At 42.4% G+C, this 27,201-nt stretch overlaps 1 long non-coding RNA gene across 1 annotated transcript; it reads left to right on the top strand.

Annotated features, from left to right (window-relative positions):
- The first annotated feature begins 234 nt into the window (after positions 1–234).
- On the top strand, positions 235–25,011 carry LOC102386881. Its single transcript, XR_322859.1, has 4 exons — positions 235–300; positions 4,255–4,314; positions 9,477–9,578; positions 24,750–25,011. It is a non-coding gene; the product is annotated as an uncharacterized LOC102386881 (long non-coding RNA).
- Positions 25,012–27,201: the final 2,190 nt, after the last annotated feature.

Below are 27,201 nucleotides of genomic sequence, written 5' to 3'. Positions count from 1 at the left end.
GCATTTGCCCTGAAATAACTATGTAAATTGATACTTAATGCTTAGCAGCTGTAACCTTATAAATTCACCTCTTAGCTCACCTCAGAGTAACCTGTGCCATGTAAACTATCCCTATGGGTAGAAACATCCTTTTAATGGGAGCACAAATGTCAAGCAAATAGATGTAACTACCTTTGGTCACATCACATCACTAGTGCAACAAAAATAAATTGTGTTGATATGGAGCAACAAGGAATCCAGAGGACACATTGCCTCTTGTCTCACATTGGGCAGGGGACCTGATGCAGGACAAAGGACAAGGTTTGTGTTGCCCAATAAAGCAAATCAAGTGTGGTGGAATATCAGCAAATCTGCTTAGGTTGGGTGATGTTTGTTTTCTACTCCAAGTATAGTCATTAGGGCTGTGCAAAATTTCACCACCTGTTTCAATTCAACAGTTTTGATTCATTTGCAGCTCAAAACAGTGAAACTGAATTGAAACAAAGGGTGTTGAAACAGCCTCAAAACAAAATGAGGCTATTTGAAATGATTCAAAAGTTTTTAAACGTTTTGAGTTTTGAAGCAGCCAGTAGCCAGGTGGTGGGAGGCAGGAGAATCAGGGCTGTCCTCCCAGCAGCTCTGCAACCCCATGTAGCTCAGCCTGGAGCACAGCCCTGGCTCTCCTCGCCTCCTGCAGCAGGGTCGCCAGAAGCTGATCACAGTACAGGGGAAGGGAAGCCGGGTCCTACCACCTGGAACCTGGGAGCTGGGAAAGGGAATTGAGCCCAATCGCTCAGTTCCCCTCCCCAGCCCTACGATCAGGCTGGGGAAGACCACTCAGCCCAGTTGAGCTGAGTTCCTTTCCCCAGCCCGATCGTAGCATTGGGGAGGGGAACTGAGTGATTGGGCTCAATTCCTATCCCTAGTCTCAGGCAGCAGGACCTATCTTCCCTCCCACATCTGGCATGCAAATCGGGGGGCCCCACAGCCCCAGGAGGACTGGCATAGCCCCCGCAGCCCTCCCAGGGTTGCGGACCCCCATCTGCCTGCTGGATGCGAGAGGCTGTTTCAAGCTTCCCCATTATACTGTATGCGTGAAACTTTGAAACAGCATTGAAACAGCATCACTGTTTCAACTAAATGAAATGGAACAGCAGTTTCAAATCAAAATTAAATTCAAAATGAAACGCTGTTCCATTGAAACCTCAAAACTCAAGTGGAAATGGAATGGTGCTGTTTCGCACAGCCCTAATAGCTATGTGAATGATAAGTGCTATTCACAGATACCTGAGCTAACCATGACTGAGCTAGCACAGGTATCAGGACCCATATAGCTAACCAGAGTGCAGTACTACATTAATGTAATTTAGCCCTGCTGAGAAAGTCTGTTAGCATGGCCAAAGTGCCATGCTGTATGTTTATACTACTTCCAGTAACCAAACCGATCTACTCATAGGTCACTCAGGTGACCCTGTTTTCTGTAGACATATCCTTGGTGCAAATTACAGCCTCCTAGCATAGGAATACAAATCTACACTAAGAAAAAAGGGCACAGCAGTTAGCATCACAATTGGTGAGACCAGAACTCAATCACCTGTTTTTCAACTTGACATACTTTCCTTTAAACTGCAAGGTATTTTGGGGGGAACAAGTCTCTCAAACTAAATCCATGAGATTTTTCAGATAGGTGTCACTCAAGAAACCCTTTGCAGTCAAACTCTTCTTTTGAGTCTTGCATCACCTTCCAAAAACCTACCAAGCCAACTATAACTTACTGCTTCCTACTCCCCACTTCACAAGATCACAGGACACTCATCAATAAATTATGGATAGTGCTATTAGTGAGGACACGTAATCTTTAAAATTTCTGAGTAAGTTCTGCCAGGCAGGTTTGAGTCTAGCCATTCACGCATAAAATGGAGGATTTGCTTTATATCAGCCTGACTCTTTATATAATTGCATGAGACACATGAGAATAGGGCTAGGTAATATTGATGATATTCTGCATAGCAGCAGACAAGAGTTTAGAACTAACCTTAGAAAGAAATCTCTTTTTGTTATCCTTTGGCATTTGCTCAGCTCAGTTAATTTCAGTGCATTAGCTAGTTTCACTTATTTAAAAACAAAATGAAAGCCTATGGGACATCAGAAAGAAGGAAATTCATAAAAGGGATTATGGAGTCTTGCACTTCTCAGTCATTGACACAAATCAACAGCGGAGCAAATAATCTGTAGACAATAACTCACTCTATGAATTTTTTGCCTCAGTAATTTTTTCTATGAACAGTTAGGTTTTATTACATTTATTTACTATTCACTTGCATTCACCCAATATTTTCAGTGAACAAATCTAGACCTATATGCAAGCAGGTTTCCATGAACAGTTAAAACATACACAGATTAGGATATGTTAGTTAATTCTGACTGGGTGCATTACTTCTTCATTGGATGTGCACAGTACCTAGGTTGCATGTTTATGGTCTCAAAATTTGCTGTTCTGCATATTCTCTAATAGAATTTACTTCTTGTTTGGTTTCCATGAACATTCCCCACAGCAAATGCCTTTGCTATTGTATTATGGAAAGGGGCACAAGCGCAAAAGAAGCCAATTCCTTTTTATTTGATTATTTGTGGTTGTTATGTCGAGCTTTTCACTCAGCTTCATCCCAAGATAGCAGTGAAAGTTATGACCCAATGGCTGTACAGTGATGTGTGGAATAAATCAGTGTTTTCAGAATCGTTTCTGACAGAGAAGAGCTCACACTGCTGACCAATTGGTACATTATATGCTGAAGTCCTTCCAAAAAATGCTGAAATCTTTTTTCTAATTTTCTTCTCTCTTCTCTTTGTTCAAGGCGTACTTCTTTTACCCTACTGATTTTTTGCCTTTTCTTTCCACTTCTGCCCCCATATGCTCATTATGCCCTGCTCTGTGTTCATCTACTAAGTACCCCTATTGAAGTCTTGAAGTCACCTCTTCAATTAATGTCTCCTCCATACTCTGCATCAATAATCCTCCCCCACCTACCTATTCTGACCTGCTGCCATCTGTTTGTCTCTGAGTATAAGCTCCCTGGCCAGTAAGTACATCTTTCTATAAACTAAACAGCATCTCATCTTACACAGCTGCTCGGGGGAAGAGTTGGATGACTATGTAATAAGACTTTCCTTTTGACCTTCACACATAGGCACTTTAGATCTTTGATTCTCTACCGTAAGGCCAAACAGATGCCCTGTACCTGTAAATACCCACCTCACAAAGCACATGGCTAGGTAACGGATAGCTACCTTTGCTTCGGGCTTTTAAAGTGATGGCATGATTAATAGCAGCGGACCAGTGCCAATCCAAGGAGCAAAGGTACATCTCAGACACAGTCTTTTACTGCTTCTTGATTAATGCAGTTGTAGACACCACACTCTTCCACACACAGAACATATGTTAAAACAACATTATAGTCTTGTATGTATAAATGTACAGTTCTATATCTATACTGTCTAACAGAAAAAAATGATGATAGGATAGGGGGTCAGAACTATACATACTTGACTAGACTTTAGGCTTGCTTTTTGGTTCTTCTTCCATATATACTATGCCTCTATATAATTTAGCTTTCTTATCCCTTAATGAACGGTTTTCCTTCAGTTTAAGATATTGCTTCTTTTCCTCCCTCACTCCCTTCTTTAGTTTTTCTTAAACAGTTGTTTTTTCTTGTACTTATCTCTGCAAGCATGTCATCGGTGCTAATGCTGCTTCAAAATACATTTGCTTTTCTAAATTTCTGCAAAAACTGCCCTCCTGCCATGAAAATGGGGTTATTTTTAACTTGTAGTCGTGTTGCTATGTGCCTCATACACCACTGAAATGGCACTTCAGTTTCTCTGTTCATTCACCGTCAAACTTCAGCTTAATGCAATATTGCCTAAGAGACTAGTGATAGAAGAGAGTAATGTGATCAAATCCATTAGAGGGGAATGAAAAAAAAGCAATTCAACAAAGAGCGGCGATATAAAGTTAACATAACTAAGTCATCTTTATGTCACTTCTGGAATGTCCTCCCAGCCTCTTGTTATCACATGTATATACAATAATGGCTTCTGTCTTGATAGTCTGATGTTAGTGCCAATGTCGACTATGTGATTTTGCAACCTTCATGTTGTTTAATAAGCTTTAGCATAAGTGAAAGCTCTTCTAGAAATTGCTAAATAACATACAGGAGAAAACATGTTAACTTTTTGTTTTTTTGCTTTCTGCCCCCCCAACCTTTTTTCATCAAGGATGAACTTGGCAGTTCATGAACCAGCACTTCCAAACTGCTGTGATTTAAAGAAGTTAAGGTAGGAAATAGTTTCCCACCCCATACCCTAAACATACAACTTCACCCATGGAATCATAAATGCTCTCCTTTTTTCTTTTACATTTAGTACATACTAAAATGTCTTCCTGATTCAGGAACCTATTCTAATTTATATGTTAACATGAGCCAGAATTTGGCAAGTCATCATTATTGTTGTCTTAAACATTTCTTATATAGCAAGAGAATTGCAAATAAATAGACCTTATTATTAATCTCTTTTATTATTTTAGAAGTCATTCTGTTTTAACCTTTGCGATAATATCCTTTCTATAAAAGCCTGACTTCAGGAGTCTGTTGATATTTAGCAGCCTTGTTTTATAAAATATGCCACCTACTGAAGGTGTTTTTCACTCAAGGTGAGTGCAAAAACATCTTTAAAAATTGTCAAGCAAGTAGAAGAAAAGCTTGAAAGGCTTCAGTATATTTAAAAAAATAATATTCTCTCTTCTATAATAAATATTCTATCATCAATGAGTTTCAATAAAACTTTGATCTACATAATTTAATATTAACATCCTTTTTAAGCAGAATTTTTAACTTCTAACAGTATAGCTAGATGCATTTGAGGATTGGAAAAATCAATAGAATGAATGCAGAGTCTGTGCTTTTCTGGTTCAAAAACCTCATTTTCCAGCTGCAGTGCTGGTAAATGAACAGGTGTGACAGAAACCCAGAATAGGCTGTTAAGAGGCATACAATTCATAATTTTACATATGCTGAGGATCTGGACCTACATTAAATGCATATGCCAAGAAAACAAAAACAAAAACAAAAAAACCCAAAGAAATACCTAGGTAAAAGAAGGTTTTTACCAGGCTTTGCTTTGTGTGTCTCTGTGGCCATGTCTACAGGAGACACTTACTGCGCAGTAGCTTGTAACTACTGTGCAGTAGCTTGTTAGTACTGCACAGTAACATCACGGGGCACCTACTGTGATGCGACACTACTTTACAGTAGTAATACGCTTCACCCAGAAGCCATGTAGGGACGTGATTGTGTAATAATGCCAGTTACTGCTCAGTCACTTAGTACTTGGTTATGCAAGCAACAACTGTGCAGTCAGTGTCTCAGGTAGATGCGGCCAGTGTATACGTGCCAGTGTTGTAGTAAACTGTCATTCTCTGTCTGGAATGAGTTTTGCAATTAAAAGCTAAAATAAGATTAAATACTATACTGGAGTATTTGATGATACTATCCAATCCTTGCAATAACACACCACAAATCTTATTCAGTGCTTGATATCTATAAAAAATATAGTCAATTACTGATAGAATTTTGCAAAAAGCAGAATATGCTTAACACCAACTAAACCAATGAGAATGCAGGATCTCTCATATTTTACCTACCAAGGACTTTGAGCTTATGGAAGAAAAAGCATAGATAATCATAGAAAAATTGGGCTGGAAGGGACCTTATGGAACTATCTACTCCTACACCTGGTTCAAGGTGGGATCATCCTTTTCTAACCACCAAAAACAGATATTTGTGTAACCTACACTTAAGAACTTCCAGTGATAGAAGCCACTGCCACTGCTCTCTAGTACACTAAATACATTTCAATACTTTTTCTATTGTAATGCTTATCAACTCTCCCTCCATGTTCTCTCTTCCAGACTACATACTTCCAGTTTGTCCCATTCTTTCTTCATAAGCTATGTTTTCTACTTATTTTTTTGTTGTCCTGCTCTGGATTATTTGTAATACATTGACATTTTTCGTGAAAGTTGGTGCTCAAAGCTGGACACAGTACTCCAGGGCTAGGGACAGACATTACACATAAACTGGTTTAAGTGATCAGAAACTGGTTTAAACCTGGAGCAGATGTTCAGTGTACATAAAACAGTATGAAAATGTCTGAAACTGGTTAGAGATAAACCTTGTTGAATGTAGTATCAGACTTAACTGATTTGGCTCAAACTGGTTTATGCAATGTCTATCCCAGACCCCTTGCTGGTTTTATATATATATACACACACACACACACACACATACATATACATATACATATATATGCAGTGAGAGTGATCTTTTGTTTCAATTGTGGAGGAACATGGATTTTGGGGTATTTTAAAGAATTAATTTGGGATTTTTTTTCAGATATTTTGCAGTTTTTAAATAGGGAACACCAGGATTCCTGCTAGAGAGGCAAGTGGCAGGACCCAGGCAGAAGAGCCTGCTCAGGGCTGGCACCTGGGACCCAGCTGGAGGTGGCTGACCTCCTGGCCACATGGGGCCAGGAGGGTATGCTTTGACAATTCAAAGCAGGCCACTAAATGGGAACATCTTCCGGGTGATAGCTGCCCAGGTGGCTGGGCAGGGGCACACATGGCAGTAGTGCCTCACAAAGGCAACTACGCAGCCACAGCCCACTGGCAGCTGGCCCAGAGGGTCAGGTGCCTCTACTGGCTATGCAGTGTCCATCTGTGTTGCAGGTGGTAGCAGGTCACAGCCAGGGACCAGTTCTACTGCCAGACTGATGCAGTGGGTAGAGGGTGCAGGCAACTCTCAGGGCTGCTTCAGCAGTGCAGCTAGCACAAGGGGTCGTGTTCCCAGAAGCTGCAGAGAACAAGTAGTCCTGAGCTGCTTGCCAGGGCAGCTTTTTATACTGCATGGGGCCAGCACAGGTGCTAGCCCCAGGCTCTAGCTCCCACTGGCTACAGATCCCGGAGGAGGCAGGCAGGGTTATTTTGCCTCCAGTGGCATAATTTGCCCCACACCAAAGTGCATGTCCAGGAATGTGTGCTGAGGCAAAAAGCCTTGTCTCAAAGTTTCACTGCTTCTATTTGAGCTCCTGCAAACACACATGCTTGCATGTGTGGACGTGCCCTAAGAGGCAAACATTACAATTTATGGTGAAGATTTAGCTGCAACTCCAAACACTCAGAAGATAGCAGACCAATGCTAATGGCCCAGCTGGCAAACATATTTTGTCTGAGAGGATAGCACTCTGACTAAACTACATTAGAAACAATAGGTAAAGCCGCTCCTTTTTAATGGCAATGTGTACTGAAGGGATACTTTTGTTGTTTCATTATACGTGACACAAAACCTTGTTAAAAACCATAAAGCAAGCTACCATGTCTTTGCATTACTTCAACTGAAGAGCCCTATACACCATACACAAGCTTTAAAACCACATTGCATTTCTTCCCCAATACATTAATACTCTAACCTTTTATGAGTGGAACTTTTACTGACTTCCAGTCATGTACCCACTTAAAATTAGTTTCTCTGTACCTCTGTGCCAACCTCTAGGCACAAAACTTCAGGGGGAGAAAGTCACCTCAGAACACTTACATGGACTGTCTCAGACAATTAATCTAACTCCTTATAAACTTCCACTTTCCCATCACTGCTTCAGCACACACAAGAGATGGCATAATTTCTTATAGCTGAATCCAAACCCCCGTTACTCATCATGCTACCACGCTCAACAGCAATGAACTTTAGGCTCAACTTTTTAAAGACTTTCCTGAATTAGTTGTTTCTTCTTGAACTCTACTGGGGTAATTCGGGATAAACACTGGTCCCAGCTACCTTCATAGCATGGCCGTCTATGTTCTTCTTAGGACTGAACTTTCTCTCCTCCAGAAAACAATACACCTGCCACTGACACTGTTGGCAATATTGATTTTTTTTTTCTTTGCTTTACGTTTTTTAACTTTCATTGCCAACAGCATTGTACACACTTTGTTTGTTTGTTTGTTTGTTTTTTTAATTCTGGGACTCATGTACACATGTAAATGGTTTCTTCTGTATTGTAAAAAAAGAATCTTGGCTATGTGCTACTACTAGTGACATGGCAACAATGTAACGAACTTCTTGGATTGCTCACATGAGCTTAAAACAACTAAAGGCAGTGGTGTTTAAACTCTGTCCTGTGAGCCGAATCTGACCTGTCTTGCTCTCCACAGGACGAGAAATTTGGTGGTAGGAGAGTGGTGGCAGGAGAGTGGTGGCAGCGTTATTTGCCATGGCTTCCAGAGCCATAACAATTAATGCTGCCACTGCTCCCACACTGTTGAATTTCCAGCCCTAAAAGGAGCCCTACATGTCAGATCACGCCGCAGGCAGAGCTGAGCCAGCTCACAGACTGGCCCACTCCACTCATGTGGCCTGCAGTTCCAGAAGATTGAGAACCACTAACTAAAAGCATCACGGATCACTAAATGACAGAAGGCAGCAACAGAATGCAAATCAACATGATTTTTTTTCTGCACATCAACCAGGAACACCTCATGTACCATAGTGCATGTTACTAATACCTTTTTTTAATTACTTACGCCTAGGTAATAGTCAATCTCCCACAGCTGAAAAAAGACCTTGGGTGAAATCTTGTTCCTCCCCTCCCTGGAAGTCAATGGAATCTTTGTTAATGAGTTCCCTTGTAGCAAGCATGAACTCTTGCACCAGTTATTAGTCCAATTCTTAGTTATATAATGAAAATAGTGAGTTACTGTGGTCATGTTAATTGACTTGCCAGGCTGCCTTAAGCAAATCACTTATCAGAGGGGCATGGTGAGAATTTATTAGTTATTCTTTATTCGCTGAACTGAATGTGAATTGCTAACAACTAATACTGATAAACCCCTTGCTTTCAATGCAGTGCTTCCTTTGATTATTGATGGGACAGATTTCATCACCTCTTTCCAAATCCATTATTGGCAGTTTACTGTGCTGCAGCATTATGCTTTCTTTGTTCATTCTTTGGAAAAGGAATTATGGTATAGACCTATTTTAATGTTGATTTCCTCAAATTGCAAGGGACAGGTATCAAACAGCTGATATGTTGCTATTCTTTTGCCACTACTGACTGCAACTGGCCTTTGAGCAATGAGAATAAGGCAGTTAGTATTTTTCTTTCAGGAAGTATATATAATTAAACTAGTACTAATAGACTGGTACAACAGTGAGAAAATACTACACACATACATCATTTCCCAAATCAAGCTACTGTGCATTGATAGCCCCCACCTAGCAAAGGAGCACATAACAGTGTCTGTGGTAGGAAATGCTACAAGTGATGGATATAGTATAAGAACCCAGGTACAACCAATGAAAGTGGTATCTATATTAATGACTGCAAGCAAACATCCAAGCATCTCATTATGAGTGAAAATTAATTGCCTACCTTTCTTTCAGTTTCTTTCAGCAATATATTCAGTTTCAGTTCTCCACAATGAACTGAAGAGAGGTAACACTTGATTTCCCTTTTGACAAGAACAACATGCTGCTGCAGATCAGGTATATTACATCATTTAAGCATGCAAAGGCAACTGCAGTCTTTTTTTTTTTTAATCATCAATTCATGTGACCAGACTCTGGAATAGACTCTCAGTGGGGGTAGTGCAAACACCTACCTTGGAGGTCCTCAAAAGGAGATGAGATGCACACCTTGCTTGGGTTATTTGGCCCCAGCAGTCATTTCTGCCCAGAGTAGGGGGGCTGGATTCGATGATCTCATGAGGTGCCTTCCAGCCCAAAACTTCTGTGAATCTGTGAATCCTAATGATTAAAAAATGTCCTAATTTCTCAGTCTGGCTGAGTTCACACTGCATGGTGCTTCAGGGGGAACCTTTGTGTAGCACGATAACCCAGGGATGTCAAACATATGGTCTGTGGGCCAGATGGGGAGTGGCCCGTGAGTCTGAACAGATCCACATGGGACCTGTCATATGCTGCACTGGACTGGAGTGGACATCATGCGTGGTGCAGTTCCCAGAGTGGGCACTGCGTGCACAGTCTGACTGGACAGGTGCTGTGTGCTGTGTGGTGCTATTCTGGCTGCTCCAGGATACATGTCTAAGGCTGGCTGGAACACATATCAGATGCGGTATGCTGAAGAAGGGAGAGAGGAGAGTGGAGAGGGTCCATGGCCTGATCTGGACTGAGGGCTAGCCCCATACTAGTGATTTACTCCACGGGGCTGGATGAGTTAGATACCCCTGTGCTGGCCCAAATATTTTCAGATGTCGAATTAAAGTGTTACATTTGGGATTTAATCATCTCCTCTTACCTTTTCTTCCTCCTCCCCTCCATCTTTACATCAGATGCTTTTACTAGACTATCCGTGACAGAAATCATCTTTAAAAATGGAATGTGACATCCAGGATGCAATTTACAAGGTCATACAAGACATTTCCAGATAAGCGTTAGCAATGTTTTGAAATAGGACATCTGACCCACTCTGAGGAATCTGGGTAAAACTTTGCCCCTTCCTTGAAGCTATGTATATAAAGCTGTTGGAAATGAAAGTTTAAAAAAAGAAAAGCAAAGAAAAAAATCAATATTGCCAACAGTGGCAGAGACAGGTGTATTGTTTTGTGGAGGACAGAAAGTCATGGCTCCAAAATATCCAGTCAGAACTTCAATATTTAAAATGTTTATCAAGAGATGCATCACTTCTCTGGGAACTGAATTATGTAGTTTACTTAGAGGGTTTTGGGAAGAGACACCAAATAGATTTATGGCTTTTCTGTTGAATATATACAATTAAAATGCAACCCAATAAAATATAAATTAAGTATAGCCAGCTTTCTAGTGCTTATGCTGCCAACAGAGAAAAGCACTTAAGCACACATTAATACCTTCTTGAGACAAAGCCTTTAATCTCAAGTCCAGGCCATACACAAAAGAAGGCAGTTGACTTATAAAAGCGTGATTAATTTAAATATGTTGGACCAGATTTTTAAGTATTGCTAATTAGTGTTGTTCCACTGAAGCCAATGGAATTCTAATGTGTATATGCCAAGTGACTCCAATATTTTCAACTTTGCAAATGTCTTGTGGAAAAAATGTCATATCTGGGAATTTCTGGGTACTAGCGGTTCACTCAGCACAAGATGTCAGTAACCCTAGATCATGTTAATAAGCACATATCATGCTCTAGTGATAGAACAGCATGAATACTCTCTGTGCCTCTCTCATCAAATAAACAGCATTCTATTATGGGTACTTCACCATGATTTGTTGAGTCAGTTGTGTCCCTTGCCTGTGATAAATTTAAATACTATTTTGATGTACTTATTTTTATATTCTGCAGTAATGACTGAAATCACATTTTCTTCAGGCAAAAAAAAAAAAAGGGTTTTAAAACAATCAATACAATCAAGCAATTTTATATTTAAAGTCATTATACAAATGAATTTAGTGCTTTTAGCAAACTTCCTGGTGGTTTATGATCAAAATCATTATACAAAATATTCTTAACCTGACAAATGCCAAGTTTTTAGTACCTTTTATTAAACAAGACACCATGGGAAAGCAGCAGCAGTCTAACATGAATAATAGTTATGGAAGTAGGGAAAGTCAGTGAGAGTATCAGCCCATAGGTTTGGCATAGTTAGTAACAGCTGGTTTCTGTAAAAAGCAATGACACACAAAGAAGTGATGAGGCTAACAACATATCCAGCATCATTGACTCCCCAACCCAACAGATCTGGCACCTTTTACAACTTGGTTGGCTGGGGGCAGCCTTTGGCATGAGGCCAAATAGGACTCTTCATAACTCTGGCGTCACAGAAAGATGCTGTAGCTCAGGGATGTCGAACTCATCCCAGGCCTTGGCCTGGATCTGTGGGGTTAGCACAGAGCAATCTGGGGGCTGGAAGGCAGGTGGATGCAGGGTGAGTGGGAATGTGTTATAGTGCTCACTCCCTCTTCCGCTTTCAATGGCCAGGTCCAGGAGGGCCCAGGGACCCCAAATTCTGTGCCAGACCCTTCCTCTCCCTGATCACACCCCTAACTTCTGTTAACCCAGTGGGTTCGACAGAATGGTGCTGTGGACCAGATCCAGCTTGCAGGCCATACATTTAGACACTCTTAACTATTCTGCCACAATGCTGCAGCAACTACTGAAGTAACAGCAACTATCATGGATTCTATTGCCATGTGGTCTTTCTGTTGATCCCTGGAGCTTTGTCTGACTTGTCAATATATGATGGGACTTAAAACCTGTTTTTTAGTGGGTGGGGTCAGGGAGGTGGCAGTTTTTATCAATAGTGTGAAGAAAGTGTTCACCAAATATTGTTCCCATTATTGTGAATATTGGAAATCCCTCTGAATTCAACTGGAACAGTACTAGATGCCTCAGGTGCCTTATAAGAGCCTCACAGTATTGTTGTCAGTGGTCCACTCAAGGAAATTTTTAAATATCCACCAATATTAAATTTGTGCAGAATGAAGCCACTTCTAGTAAGTATGATTGGAGGGCATTCAGCCCTGTGGAGGGTGAAGTCTTTAGCATGAAAATTGTGATGCAGGAAGTCAGATTTCCATTAATAACTACAGCATTTATAAGAGCCACTGCCAAACTTTGAAGTTTATGCTGCCTTGAGGTGAATGGGCCTAGGGGAAAGTGAATCTGGTACTACTTTTGTTTTGACATGGTCATTTAGCTGCCTATCCTTTCCTGCAAGAATGCAGCATAGAACATCTGCACATAGAACACATGCAGCATAGAACATCTAAATTTTCTTTGCAAAGAATGCATTTTTGTAAATGAAAATGCTTACATATCAATGCTACTAGGATATGCATATAAAATAGGGAAGAAAAAAGCATTCAATTTTTCAAGGTAAGTACATCATCTCATTCAGCAATAGGATTTTGCAGCTTGTCAATAATATGTGGCTTCAGACCACTGAGAGGCACCATGATTTTTGCAGCCCATCAGGTCCAGGGAAATGCTGAGAACACTACTAGGAACTTCAGATGGCCTTTATTTTTGACCAAAGCCTTCTACTCTGTCAGCTGTGAGGGTCTATGGTGGATCTTATTGCAGTTTGCCTGCCCAGTGAAATTTATCACCATCCTAAGGCTCCTTCATGACCAGATGGCTGCCTCCATCCTATGCAGTGGTTCTGCTATGGAGCCCTTTGCCATTCAAACTGGGATCAAGCAAAGCTGCTTCATCACACCAGTTCTGATTTCCATCATTCTTGTGGTCATCAAGATGCTTATTCATGACTGTCTGCCACATGGCATTGACATCAAGTACAGGATGGATGGAAACTTTTTCAATCTCTTCTGCCTCTGTGCTAAAACCAATTACTTTGGCCTCCATTGTGGAACTTCACTACGCCAATGATTGTGCTGTCATTGCACGCACTGAGGAGGAACTACAGATGACCTTTAACCGATTCTATCAAGCATACCAGTGTCTGGGACTGACCTTTAACATTGGAAAAATGAAGGTGTTTCACCAGCCTGCTTCAGGCCGGTCAGCTCCTCCAGCAAAGACCCTCATTGACAGTCAGGAGCTGAAGAATGTTAAACACTTACATACCTCGACAGCCATCTCTCAAAGAAGGCCAACATCAATGAGGAGATCCAGTATAAGATCTGATGTGCCAGATTTGCCTTCAGATGACTGAATCATCATGTGTTCAATGATCACAACATCAGAACTTAAGCAAAGCTCCTGCTATATAAGGCTGTGATAATCCCAACTCCTCTATGTCTGTGAAGCTTGGGTGACCTACAGGGACCACCTGAAAACCCTGGAACAACATCACCGGTACTACTTCCAGAAGATCCTGGGTATTAAGTTGGAGGATAATTACAAAAATGCCAGTGTCCTCACTGACACACACACCGCCAGGATGGAGGTGTTGATTATTCAACATCAGCTGCAGTGGACAGAGTACTGTGTACATTTCTGAAATACATTTACCAAAATAACTGCTGTACTTCAAACTCAGTCAAGGACAAAGGACACATGGGGGCCAGTGGATATGCAAGGACACCCTCAAAATGAACATTAAGGAGTGTGGAATAGACACCACAGATTGGGAAAAAACTAGCCCAGGACAGGCTACATGGTCATACCTTATGAGAGAACATGCATCTTATTTTGAGGAAAGACATCTTGTCCTGGAGTCAGAAAAATGACAGAAATGGAAGGAAAGGAAGCAAGACTGAGAAATCCGTTGTCCAATCCTTCCTTTAACCACCACCTGTGGCATTTGCCATAGTGTCTCTGGTTCTGGATTGGCCTTCTTAGCCATCAGTAGACTCATAGGTGTCCTAAACTACCCTGTAGTTGTCATGGGAGATCTAAACTACCCTTAAATTTGCTGGGAGGAGCATCTAGCCAAATCTAACTGCTCACATAGGTTCTTAACCTACATACAGTGCCTCCAGCTAATGCAGGAGGTATACGATCCCAGTAGGGGAAATGCCTTGCTGGACTTGGTGTTAACCACAGGGGATGACCTGGTGGGGAATCCGCAGGTACAAGGTAACCTAGGGGATAGTGACCATTGATTGATTGAATTCACTATACGGCCGAGAGTGGGTAAACTAACCAGCAGGGCTGAAGTGCTAGACTTCAGGAAGGCTAGCTTCAGTGTGCTCAGGAGATTAGGTAGTGAGGCATTAAAGCTCAAGTGCATTGGCAAAATGGGAGTCCAGGAAGGGTGGTTGTTCCTCAAGGGACCAATCCTATGGGTGCAGAAGGAGACAATCCCATTGTGCATAAATGGGGCAAAGGGGCCAAGAGGCCCTCTTGGCTGAACAGGGAAGTCCAGGAAAGCCTAAGGACAAAGAAAGAGGTATACAGGCTGTGGAAACAGGGGGTAGCTACCAAGGAGGCATATACCTCCCTGGCTCACACTTGCAGGAAATCAGTTAGGAAGGCCAAAGCAGGATTAGAATTTAGGCTGGTGACAAAAATTAAGGACAACAAAAAGTCCTTCTTCAGGTATATAGGGAGCAAAGGAAGGTGCAGGATAGCATAGGACCCCTACAGGACAAACTAGGGCAATTGGTGACAGAGAGGGGGGTCAAACCTGAGCTCTTCCTGAGTTCTTCAATGAGTTATTTGCATCTGTATTCCTAGACACAGACCAAGACAAATCTCCCAGTTGAATCACAGATGGACACAGGAGGGGCACTAGTCCACCAACTGTTAGCACAGACTTAGTGAAGAGGCACTTGGAGGGGCTGGATGGGTTCAAATCAGCGGGCCCAGATGAACTTCATCCAAGGGGGATGAAGGAATTGGCCAGTGTTATAGCAGAGCTGCTGGCATGGCTGTTCAAGAACTCATGGTGCTCTGGTCAGGTCCCAGGGCCAATGGAAAAGGGCCAGTGTGGTCCCTATTTTCAAGAAGGGGATGATGGAGGAACCAGGAAACTATAAGCCAGTTAGTCTTACCTCTACCCTTGGGAAAACTCTGGAAAAAAATCATTTAAGATCACATTTGTGGGAGCCCAGCAGGGGAAATAATGGTGAATGGAAACCAGCACAGATTAATTGCAGGTAGATCCTGCCTGACTAATCTTGTTTCTTTTTATGACCAGGTCACAAAATGCTTAGATGCAGGAGTCAAGGTAGATGTCATCTACCTAGACTTTAAGAAGGCCTTCAATACAGTATCTCATTCTGTTCTCATAAATAAATTGACAGGCTATGATGTAGATGATTACATGGTCAGGTGGGTGGCAAATTGGCTTAGGGGTAACACCCAGAGAGTGATGGTAGATGGGTTGATATCAACCTGGAAAGATGTGGGCAGTGGAGTCCCGCAAGGCTCGGTCCTTGGAATGGTGCTATTCAATGTATTCATCAGTGACTTGGATGATGGCGAGCTGCAACTCCCCCCCTGACTCTGCCCCTGCCACTTCCCTACCTGGTGCCTGGATAGACTTGGATGCTGGGGAAGCTGAGCCCCTGGAGGCTGCAGTAGTGACAGCAGCAGCTCTGCCCAAAAGCTGAACGCTGGCTGGGCTGGGTCTTTCCGTGCACAAGTGTGGGAGCAAGGCACAATAAGGCATGCTGCAGGGGAGGAAGAGGGGTATGTGTGGGCACTTCACTCCCACTCTTGTTGGTAGAAGGGCTGGGTGGGGTACAATTAGCCGGTGGGCACCTGTGGGCCAGATGAAATCACTTGGTGGGCCAGATCTGAACCATGGGCCCTATTTTGCCTACCCCTGTCCTAACCTTTTCTTTCACCACAGTTGGCTGCTCACCTCCTCCCCAAACTGTGTTGCCAGGTGCAGTAATCTGGGAGCTAATCTTGCCTTTGAAGATTGAGGTGAAAAAGGCATTGAAAGCCTTTTCTGTATCCTCTGTCACGAAGTTGCCTCCCCCATTCAGTAAGGGACCCACACTTTCCCTGATCCTCCTCTTGTTACTGACATACTTGTAAAAGTCCTTCTTGTTACCCTTCATGTCCCTTGCTAGCCACAACTCCAGTTGTGCTTTGCCTTCTTGACTCCATCCCTGCATGCCCAAGCAATATTTTCACAATCCTCTGTAGTTGTTTGTCCAAGTTTCCACTTTTTATACACTTCCTTTTTGTGATTTAGATTAGTGAAGAGTTCCCTGCTAAGCTAAGCTAGTTGCATGCCATATTTGCTAGTCTTCCTGCACATTGGGATGGTTTGTTCCAGCACTCTCAGTAAAGCTTCTTTAAAGTACAGGTTCAAATGCATGTCTGTCCATAATAACTTTCTGGAAAAATCTGACTTTTTTTCATTACAACATATCTTTTTAAAACCAGTGACAGTTATTGACTTAGAAGATTTGTCCTTACAAATTAGAATATTTATATAATTGCAGAGGCTATATTAATTTCACATTAAGTGGTAAGATACCCACATAAAATAGCAAGGTCCATTCTTGCAATTGAATCCATTGTATTTTTTTCAGGCAAATTTTTTTTTTTTTTTTTACAATCTCTGCAAATTAGCAGCACAGCAAATGACTACATTTGCGGTGCCTGCAATTTGCAGTGCCACAGATGGGTCTGCAGCATTGTATAACATATGTACATGCTCATTTGGATGTGCCCCAGAAATTCAGTGTACATAAACCACTTTCAAAAGGTCAAAACTAGTTTAAGATAAACCTGGACAGATGCAGTATCAGACTTAACTGATTTAGGTTTAATCAAGTTATTGAATTTCTGTTCCAGATCCCCTCCAGTTTCAAGGTAACTCATAGTCCCCCAGCATCCCAAGATGCTTTGCACCTGCTCTATAAACTGCCCTTGCAGGGTAGGTAGGCTAGCCTTGTTTGAAGCTGTCTGCTCCAGCCATTCAGGGATGCATGCTCTAGTGCTCCCCAGCTTCTGAGTTGGGCAACTGCAGGCATGTGGCTGCATTTCTGGAATCAAAAGTGAATGTCTATTCATTTGCTTATCAGTTCAATCTATGCAACCTAGGCTAACCTGCAGATTGAACTGATTTATTTTTGGGCTTTTTAGACTGTCTGTATTTAGCCAATAAGAGTAGATAGGAGTATCTTCTCACCTCTGTCCTATCAGAGAAATCTGGTGTCCTTCCAGTATGGTCTAAACTGAATCATAACAGCAACAGCTGAAGGGATAGATTTATGTGGAGCCCCAGCAGCAGCAATGTTAATCTCAGATATTAAAGCATAGCTCCAGAACCCAGGGAGTTAAATCCATTCACCTCCCGCTTACTGATAAGTTTGGGGGTTTGGTCACCTCTGGTGACTACAGATAAGCAGCTGGGCGGGGGGGGAAGTAAGCAGCAACAGCTTTAACAACCTGGTTTCCAGAGTAGTGCTGAGGCAGGGACTCCAGCAGCCACATGGATTAACATTGCTGTTTATGGGTCACTCAACCCATGGGAAACAGTGCAGTCTTGATCCAGCCCAAAAGGCCAAACAACTTTGACACCCGTCATCTAAATGATATGCTCACATATTCCTATGAAGTTAATATAGCCAAAACAAAATTAAAATGGACTTCTTCTGGTGGGGCAATGGGGACCATGTCTAACAAGGCTAAGCTCCTCAGAACTGGTGTAGAGTGATGTAAAAAAGAAGACATTGTGAATGCAGAGGAAAGCAGAGGTCTGGCATGCAACCTGAACAACCCGTAGGCTTCCTTAAATTCTCAGTTGAGTTACAAAGGAGTACCACGTGACAGACAACTCTAACTCTATCTGCAAGTTAGAAGGAGTAAATTTGAGTGTAATCTCATAGAGCCTTATACTCTGCATGCTTGGAAGCTTACTTCAGAATGAGACATTGTTATGCAAGATAAAGGGCAAAACCAGAATTTTCTGCAGCTTGAGTTCATGTTTGGGAGAAGACAAGTAGTACTACATAAAATTATGACACTAAAAGTCAAGTACATAGCAAATCACCATCTGTACAGTCTTGGGATGAGGCTATTGTGGATTGATGCTAATATTTAATGTAGGATTTCAGTACATCATTTGTTACATTCATGGCTGCAGCTCCTCTTCATATACTTGTGCTCAGATTTTGAAAGAGGTTAATTTGCAGTTCTACAAACTGTGTGCATTGTGCTTTCTTTCCTTGACATATGAACAAAAGACAAAGAGAATAGTTTGAGAAAAAAATGATTAGCACATTCCCTACAATAATCTGGAAGGAAAGCCACACAATCAGTGCTGGACTATTCACAGACAAATTCACATATTGTATGGCTGTGTCCAGAAGAGTGCAGCTATGTGATATGTGGCACTGCAGACATGTTTGTGGTGCCACATACTACACATTACATTGTTCTCCATGCTGCAAGGGAGCAGCTCAGATATCCAGGATATCCAGGGCTCAAAAAAAAACCCACAGGAAAAAAAAAGCAGAGTGGTGTACACGGTGGCACCATGCACCACCTAAAGCCAGAGCCTGGCCAGCTGGAGCCACACTCCACTGCTGTCCAGGCTCTGTACAGCAGGATCACCACTGCTACAGCCTCAGGAGACCCCCAGGACCCCAGGTAAGGCTGCTGGTGCCAGCCCAGCACTGGCCTTAGCCTCATCTACCCCACCTGGGGTAACTTGCCACACACCAGAGTGAGCATGGCATGGTCATTCCCTGGGGACAACTAGCAGCAGTGCACAAAGTGCACTGCTGCTAGTTGTCCGCAAGAACCAAATATCCACACACGTCTGGACACGGCTACTATGTACATTCTTCCAGTTTGCTCTACCGGCATTGCAGGACTTAAGAAAGTGCACTGAGGTTAGGAGCCACAATTTTCTTAGATTTCATAGACATCAGGGCTGGAAGGGACCTCGGAAGATCATCGAGTCCAGCCCCCTGCCCAAAGGGAAGGAAGTCAGCTGGGGTCATAAGATCCTAGCAAGATAAGCATCCAGTTTGCTCTTTAAGGTGTTCAATGTAGGTGCTTGAACCACCTCCGGTGGCAGGCTGTTCCAGGCCTTGGGGGCTCGGACAGTAAAGAAATTCTTCCTTATGTCCAGCCTGAAACGATCTTGAAGTAGTTTGTGACCATTCGACCTCATCATCCCTTGGGGCGCTCTGGTGAACAAATGTTCCCCCAGATGCTGGTGGTCACCCCTGATAAACTTGTAGGTGGCCATCAGATCACCCCTGAGCCTGCGCTTTTTCAGGCTAAAGAGCTCCAGGGCTCTCAGCCTGTCATCGTAGGGTCTGCTTCCCTGACCTCTGATCATGCACATGGCTCTTCTCTGGACTCTCTCAAGCTTCTCCACATCCTTTTTGAATTGTGGAGCCCAAAACTGGACGCAGTACTCCAGCTGCGGCCTCACTAAGGCCGAGTACAGGGGGAGAATGACGTCCCGGGATTTGCTGTAATTTAAAGTTTACAGCTGCGCATGCCAGGACCTGAGAACTGTAATGCTGAATTCAATTCTCAGCTAATTTAGTGAGGATATAATGGATTATCCAAAACTATGCACAGTTTCTATGGGCAGTTATTTGATGAGGATCGACATTTAAGGAACAATTACGGGGCCATTAAAAAAAAGCTCCTAAAACCATGTTTAAGTACTTAAGAGTCCCACATTTCAAGAGAAGACTCCTATTAGTTCCCATTGCCATCAATGGGATGTGCTGGCAATGCTCAACATTTTTCGAAAATCAGGACACTTGTTTTAAATATAAACCTTTATATTAAAAAAAAAGCTTTATCTTCACCTGATCATTATAATTCTAATAACGATCAGGATTTTAACTGTTACACACGATTCCTGGATATTCCCTGACAGATTTTAATATTCATGCACTGTGGTTTAAAAACAAATCTCTAGAGTAAAAGATGATTCAAGAGCTAATTTTATTGTGTGCAATATTCTTGTCTGTTAAAGACATCTGATATAAATTGCCTTAATTTAAAAACTACAACAAAAATCTATTAGACTTTCTTGTTAAATTAAACCTTCTCAAGAAGACTTGATTAATGTTATACTGCATTAATTAATTTGAAATCTGTTCTCTTTGCATTTAAAGAGCTATCTAAGCACCTTTCCTTCATTCCATTTTCAATCATATGGAATATACTAAACAAAATAATAATATATGTACGTACAGATATGGTACTTTAAGTTAAGACCTAAAACCTGTGCTCCTTTCTATAGTAATGGATAATGAAGAGCTCATAGTAATTTTTATGAGATAACTTGTCTTTATCTTTTCACCTCATCTGCCAAGGGCACTGGATAAGCATCTCACAACACCCCAAAGGTAGCAGCAGTTCATTGGTGTTGTGAGCCTATGGCCTCCTCCCAGCTTATCTGCATAGCCTGGCTTATTTGTGGCTGCCTGCCCAGTCCAGAAAGAAGCCGTAGTGACAGCAGTGCCCAGGTGGGCAGGTTCCCCTTCCCTGCCTGCTCTTCCATGACAGTGCTAAGTAAGCCAGAAGCTATGGGAGAGGGGGAGAGGGGGAGGCAAGTAGAGGGTGCCAGGGAGGGGAATGGAAGGCCTGATCTGGGTGATGACATCATCAGATGTGAAGCCTGCCGGGCACTCCAGCCATGAGCAGGGAGGTGTTGGGAAATACATGGAGTGCCCGGCTGGCTCCACATCTCCCCACTCACGGCCATGGAGTGCCAAGATGGGGGCAGGTAAGACTGAAGCAGCTCTAGCAGCCCTTAAGGGAAGCCACACATGGAGGCACCAGCTGGGAGCAGGGAGATGTGGAGCCAGCTGGGAACTCAGTGTTGTTAAGTCTAAGGAGGCAAGGGGAACCCATGCCTCCAGAGCTGTATTGGGGGGCAGGCTGTGGGCTTAGCTCCCTCCCTGCTTCCCTCCCATGGGGCTGCTGTAGCCCTGCAGGCAAGACCCAGCATGGCTGGGAACAGCGGGGCTGCACCAGGATGTCCTTGCACTCCCATCATGCCTCCTGCACCTGCTGCCGCTCTGAGTGACAGAGCCCTGCGCCGCTTCCTTCAGTGCAGCCTCACATGCAGGAGGTGCATTGCTGGGGCAGCGTTGAGTGAGCAGCCATTAGGAGATTCCTGCATGGCTCCTCTGTCCCCAGCCACACCGGCTCACAGGCAGGGGAGCAGGGCGGCAGACCTAGAAGAAGCTGGGTAGTGTAGATCAGAGATAATCCTGCCCTGTCATGACATAACCTTGAGCCTCTTGAGTGCTTAAAACCACTTTAAGGTGTTAATGTGCAACAGTCTGGGGGTTAAGAGCTCTAGGAGCTACCAAAAATTATCAAGCAATATGGCCCTTAGTTTAACATGATCTGGGTAACACAGACCAGAGATAAATCTACCCTGAAGTGGTGTAATTTTAAGCCATCTAAAGAATGCTTAAACCTAGTTTTGTGTGGTAATGTGTGGACAATCCAGGGGTTAAGATCTCAAGGAGCTGCCTAAAACTGACATGTTTCAGAGCCTTCACACATATGTGCACTCTCCAGCTCTCCTACTTATAGCTCATACCCCCAGCTTCTAGAAAGAGCTTGACTTCCCAGGAAAGGGGCTCTTTTAGCACCATCCAGAGATAGGAGTGCAATTAACCTCACCATGCCCAGCTCCTCTGTAAGCCAGCTATTAACCCCTTCCCTATGAGAATAAAACCCATCCAAAAAACAAACAGACAAACAAACAAAAAACCCACTTTCTATGGGAACAATCAAAAGAAACAACACAACCACATAATTATCACAATCGTGTAAACTGTAAACTGTTTTAGGATCACTGGAGATGGAAGATAAGCTAGTGGTGAAAGCAGTAGGCTCAGAGAAGTCAAGTAGATGGATTCAAATCCTGTGTAATCTTGGTAATTTCTAGATCCCGACTCCTTGTGGTGCCCAATGACTAGGGAGACAACGATCCAATTGCTCAGAGAGGGAACACTAGCACACATTGCTAGCAACAGCTTTATTCAAAATGGAGACAGCTTCAGGAGAACTCCCAAAAAACTGGGGAGCAACTACGAACATTAGTTCTTTCCATATTTATACACCTTGGTTCACGTTCATTAACATTTACTCCACCTTTGTCCCTCCTTTGTTCCACCCATATTCCCTCCTATCTCAAGCTTTGCCTCTGTCTACTGTTTGTTTCATTAGCATGGAATTGCCTATGCATTTCATTTATTTACATAACTTTTTGCTATGAGCACATGCCTAAAACCATGACCTCAGCTTCTTTCAGTCACTTGTGGTTTCTTGCTGATTTCTTCCCTGTCTCCAAGGTCTTGCTTCTGCTTATCTCCTAATGATAGCTGGTGGGCTACATCTTGTGCTTTTTACACAATATGTCATATGTCCTACACACTACTACATTATTAGGAAAATGCTTGCCTAAACATCTTGCAATGTTACTTTTAATATATTATTCTGCTTTGTGGTTAGCAGCTTTGCTGGGCCACAAGCTATAGCCTCATATTCAGCTGCAAATTCAATGTTCCCCAAGATCCAAATACTGTCACCCTAACAGGAAGGATAGAACAATATTTTACAGTGGTCTTGAAGTGCTCATTTTATACCTTAAGTAGGAATATAAAAACACTAAAGTTGGGTGTTTGACCAGTCAAATAAAGTTTGGTCAATTGACCGGTCAAATTTCAGTCAAAAATTGTTAAAATTGCTAACAGGTCCAAATAATACACAGAAAAAGCATATTTTTTTCCTTTAAGAAATGCATTAAAAATTTAAAAATCATACTTCTATCAAGAAAACTACAGAAAAAATGCAGGTTGGGGGGGTTTGTTTTGTTGGTAAAAATGCTATAATCTTTGACTGCTCAAAAAATATGCAGTCTATTGACTGGCTTGCCAACTCTAATAAATATTTCACATGAATAGGAAAACCCATATATCAAATGTAAATTCTACAGGTACATTCTACACATACTTGATCAGGCTTTCTGGAACATAAGGGTTTTTAAAATATATATATAAAAGTGCGAGTTTGAGAGTTCAGCATTCAAGTTCATTGCACATCTGGACACAATTGAAAATCTGATATTTTCTCAAAAACAAGAGCTAGTACTTGAATTGAGGTCATTGATCTCACCCAAGTGAGTGCCACAGCCATGGAAATATCCCAAAGATGTCAATTTCTTTTGCTCCTCCAGCCCCCTTATTGCTGGATCTAAGAAACGTTCATTATGAAAGTTACAATACAACCTAAGTGTTTCTATAAAGAACTCTGTTGTTGCTGGTAAATGCCAAGATGACACAACAACAATAAGAAAAATCATTCCTTTGAAAAAAATCCTAATCAGCTCTAATCCTGAGTATTTACATGAAATCCTATTCCCATAACATCTGAAGGCCTCAGTCTTGAACATATTTATTCCTGAAATGCTTTTGTGAGATACAGAAGTGGTGTTAACCATATTTTGCAAATAGGCTAACAGGACCCAGGATCTGAATGGCTTGTGCAAATTTACATAGTAGGGGTACTCAACCTCTGGCCCATGGGCCAGATCTAGTTTAAGACACCATTTCATCTAGCCTGCAGGACTCCATTGGGGTGGCACCACCCCCCTTCTGCCAAATCTCCAGAGCTATGGGGATCCCCAGGCCCTACATGTTGGATCCAGTGTCTAATACCAGCATGCAGGGCCAAGCGGGGGCAGCACTAGGTCCCCAGGATCCAATCCTAGTGTATTGGGGACAGAAGTGAGCGGTGCTAGGCCCCAGAAACCAATCCCAGTGGGAGGGGGAAGCACTGGATCCCAGAAGTTGCTACTGCCCCTACGCCCCCAGAACCTGGACACATGTGTACACTGATGATGAAGACTAACGGAAGGTATGATAACATTCTCTGGACTCAGCGAATCCTATTTTTCCAGCCATTCCTCCTGGGTCATGCTTCCTGGATCTCTGATCATTCTTGTTTTTCTTCTAAACTCTCTTCAATTGATCTACATCTTTGTTGAAGTGAGGTGCCCAAAACTGGATACAGTTCTCTAGCCAATGTCTTACCAATACCAAACAGTGTCTTCAGTTGTCTCACATGCAACCATCCCATTTATACTTACCAGTATGACATTTGTGTTTTTTTAAGCAACAACATGATATTCTTAACTTGTGTTTAGCTTGACACATTTCAACCCCCAAATACTTTTCTGCAATACTGCTCCATAGTTCATCATTCCTTACCTTCTCTTTGTAAAGTTAAGTTATTCCTAACTAAGCATAACATGTTGTACCCATCCCTATTAAATTTCATCTTCTTTGTTTCAGACCATTTCTCCAATTTGCTGTGATCATTTTGATATGATGTCTTCCAAAGTGCTTGCAACTCAGCCTAGCTTGATACATCTTCTGGTTAAAGAAGTGCAGTTTCTGTTCTGTTATTCAACTCATTAATGAAACTATTGGACTAGTACTAGCCCGAAGATAGACACCTGTAGAACCTAACCTAAATTATCCTTCTGGTTTGACAGTGAACCATCGTTAACTACTCTGAGCATGGTTTTCCATTGAAGCTAATGTAACATGAATGCAGAACTCATCTAGGATACTTTTTATCTAGCTTTCTCATACCAGGTAATGGCAATAGATTTAGAATATTAAAAAATCTATGGATTCCCCTTTATTAATCATACAATTGATGCCATTAATGAAAGATTTAGCAACTTAACTCTTTGATGACCCTTATTTTAAAATGTGTTCAACTTTGATAATCAGAAGTGTCCTGCATTTAGGGTACAATTGGAAAGCTGAGGTCTGTGATTCAGGAAAGCACTTAAGCATAAGAATAAGCCCTTTCCTGAACAAAGATGTTTTCCTGGGTCTCGGCCATCTGTAAAATTTTAAGTTGATAATCTGCTGGGAGCTGTAAAGCAAAATATATTGCCTGAACATGATGTTTCCATTACATTCAGTTGAATTAATCTCAATAAAACTCAGTTATATTTCTAACTCAACTGTAGATTCTTAAATTTGATTTACTCCATCTAATTCTATCTTAGGTGTGGATACATTATATAGCTGCTCATATACCTTAGCAAAGAACATGGTAGATAGAGAAGTAGAGTGAATAATAAATTGTATTATACCATGCTTCATAAAAACAAAATTAAGATCAAAGGGCCAGAAAGTTATTCAAAAGCAAAAAGTGGGTATGGGTGCTAAGCACCAGCTAATTTTTTTTGGTGAGTGCTTGAGCCCTGGAGCACCCATGGAGTCAGAGCCTATGAGAGAGAGAGAGAGAAGATTGGCATGGGGTGGGGACATTTAGGCTATAAATAGAGGGGTTGCAAGACTCACCCTTTTGTATCAATTTAAGGGCATCTGTGCATATAATTTGTTGCTTACCATTGGGCAGTTTTTCTGAGCTGGACTGGTTGTTATATAGACCTGCTAGTGTACTGTCCTAAAAGACAATAAACCTATCTGAGCTTTCACCACTGATCCTGAATGTGTGTAATTCTTTCTGCATCATGCCCAAGAAGCAGGAGGCTGGTTGAAGGCCACAGTCTCTGAGACCACCCTGACCCAAGCAATGTGAACACCAAGAGGGCTGAAGAACATTGAGAAGTTTTCAAAATTTATTTTTGCTCATGCCAGATTTAATAGGAGTCTTAGTTTGGCAGTGCTTCAGTTAGAGAGTCAACTGACAGTGTGGCTAAACTAAGAAGAGTACATTTTCAAACACAAACATGGCAACATTATCAGGGCTATGAAATCACCATACACAAATGCAATGTTAGTGCTGCAAGTTTGACAATATGGTATGCATATTCCTAGATTTGTCCCAGCAACTCAGGCTAGGAGTCCTTAAATCATAAGTGTATTGTGTATACTTACTTAATTTCTTTCTTTGTACCAGTTACCACTATGCTACGTAATTGTGCCAAAAGGCTGTTTTCCATAAACACAGAGCAAATCAGAGATGTAGCAGGGTAGCTCCCCACCCTGGGCACAGGGCAGCACCATCTACCACAGTGCTGATCGTGGTGGTGCAGGTAGCCACTGCTGTTGTGGTGGCCAGGGGTGACACGTAGGGGGTGCATTCAGGTGCATGTGCACCCCCTGAGCCTGGTGGTGCATCCCCTGCAAAAAGGTGCCTGCAAGCAGTTGCCACTCACCACCCCACTGCTGACACCACCGGCGGCGTCTGTGGGTAGTCCACAATCCCCACTGGCCACTGCTGACACTGCTGGTGGCAGCTGTGGGTGGTCACCAACCTTTGGTCAGTGTTCGCCCCGCAGCCCCCCCGCTGACAGTGCCGGTGGTGTCTGAGGGAGCTCCCCCACTTACCACTGCCACACTCCCACCACTGTGCTCCCACCGCTGCTGAGCCCCTGCCAGCTGCCGGGGCATGAGCTGTTCATAGTGGTCGCTATTTTTGCATCCTTCCTCCCCAAAAGGTGGTGCTCAGGGCAGACAGAACAGCATTGGTTGTTTTCATTTCCAGCTGGCTACTTCCAGAAGTTTGAGTACATTTATAATATAGGAGAGAAGACAAAAGTTATTTTTTTCTTTAATTCAAGACATGGGAATGCCATCTGTAGTCCAGTGGAATGATGCATAGAACATGATATTTTATGACAAGAAAAAAAAGAAAGAAAAAATCTGTTCATTAAGCTAAGTGCACAAAGAGTTGTGGAAGAGAGGTCACCAAATTGTCTTTTGAAAACTGCTAAATGTCCCTGTATTATAGTATGGAAACTATGATTGTTAAATTCAA

Source organism: Alligator sinensis, unplaced genomic scaffold (assembly GCF_000455745.1).
Source record: "Alligator sinensis unplaced genomic scaffold, ASM45574v1 scaffold560_1, whole genome shotgun sequence".
NCBI lineage: Eukaryota > Metazoa > Chordata > Crocodylia > Alligatoridae > Alligator > Alligator sinensis.
This window is presented reverse-complemented; position numbering and strand designations above follow the sequence as displayed.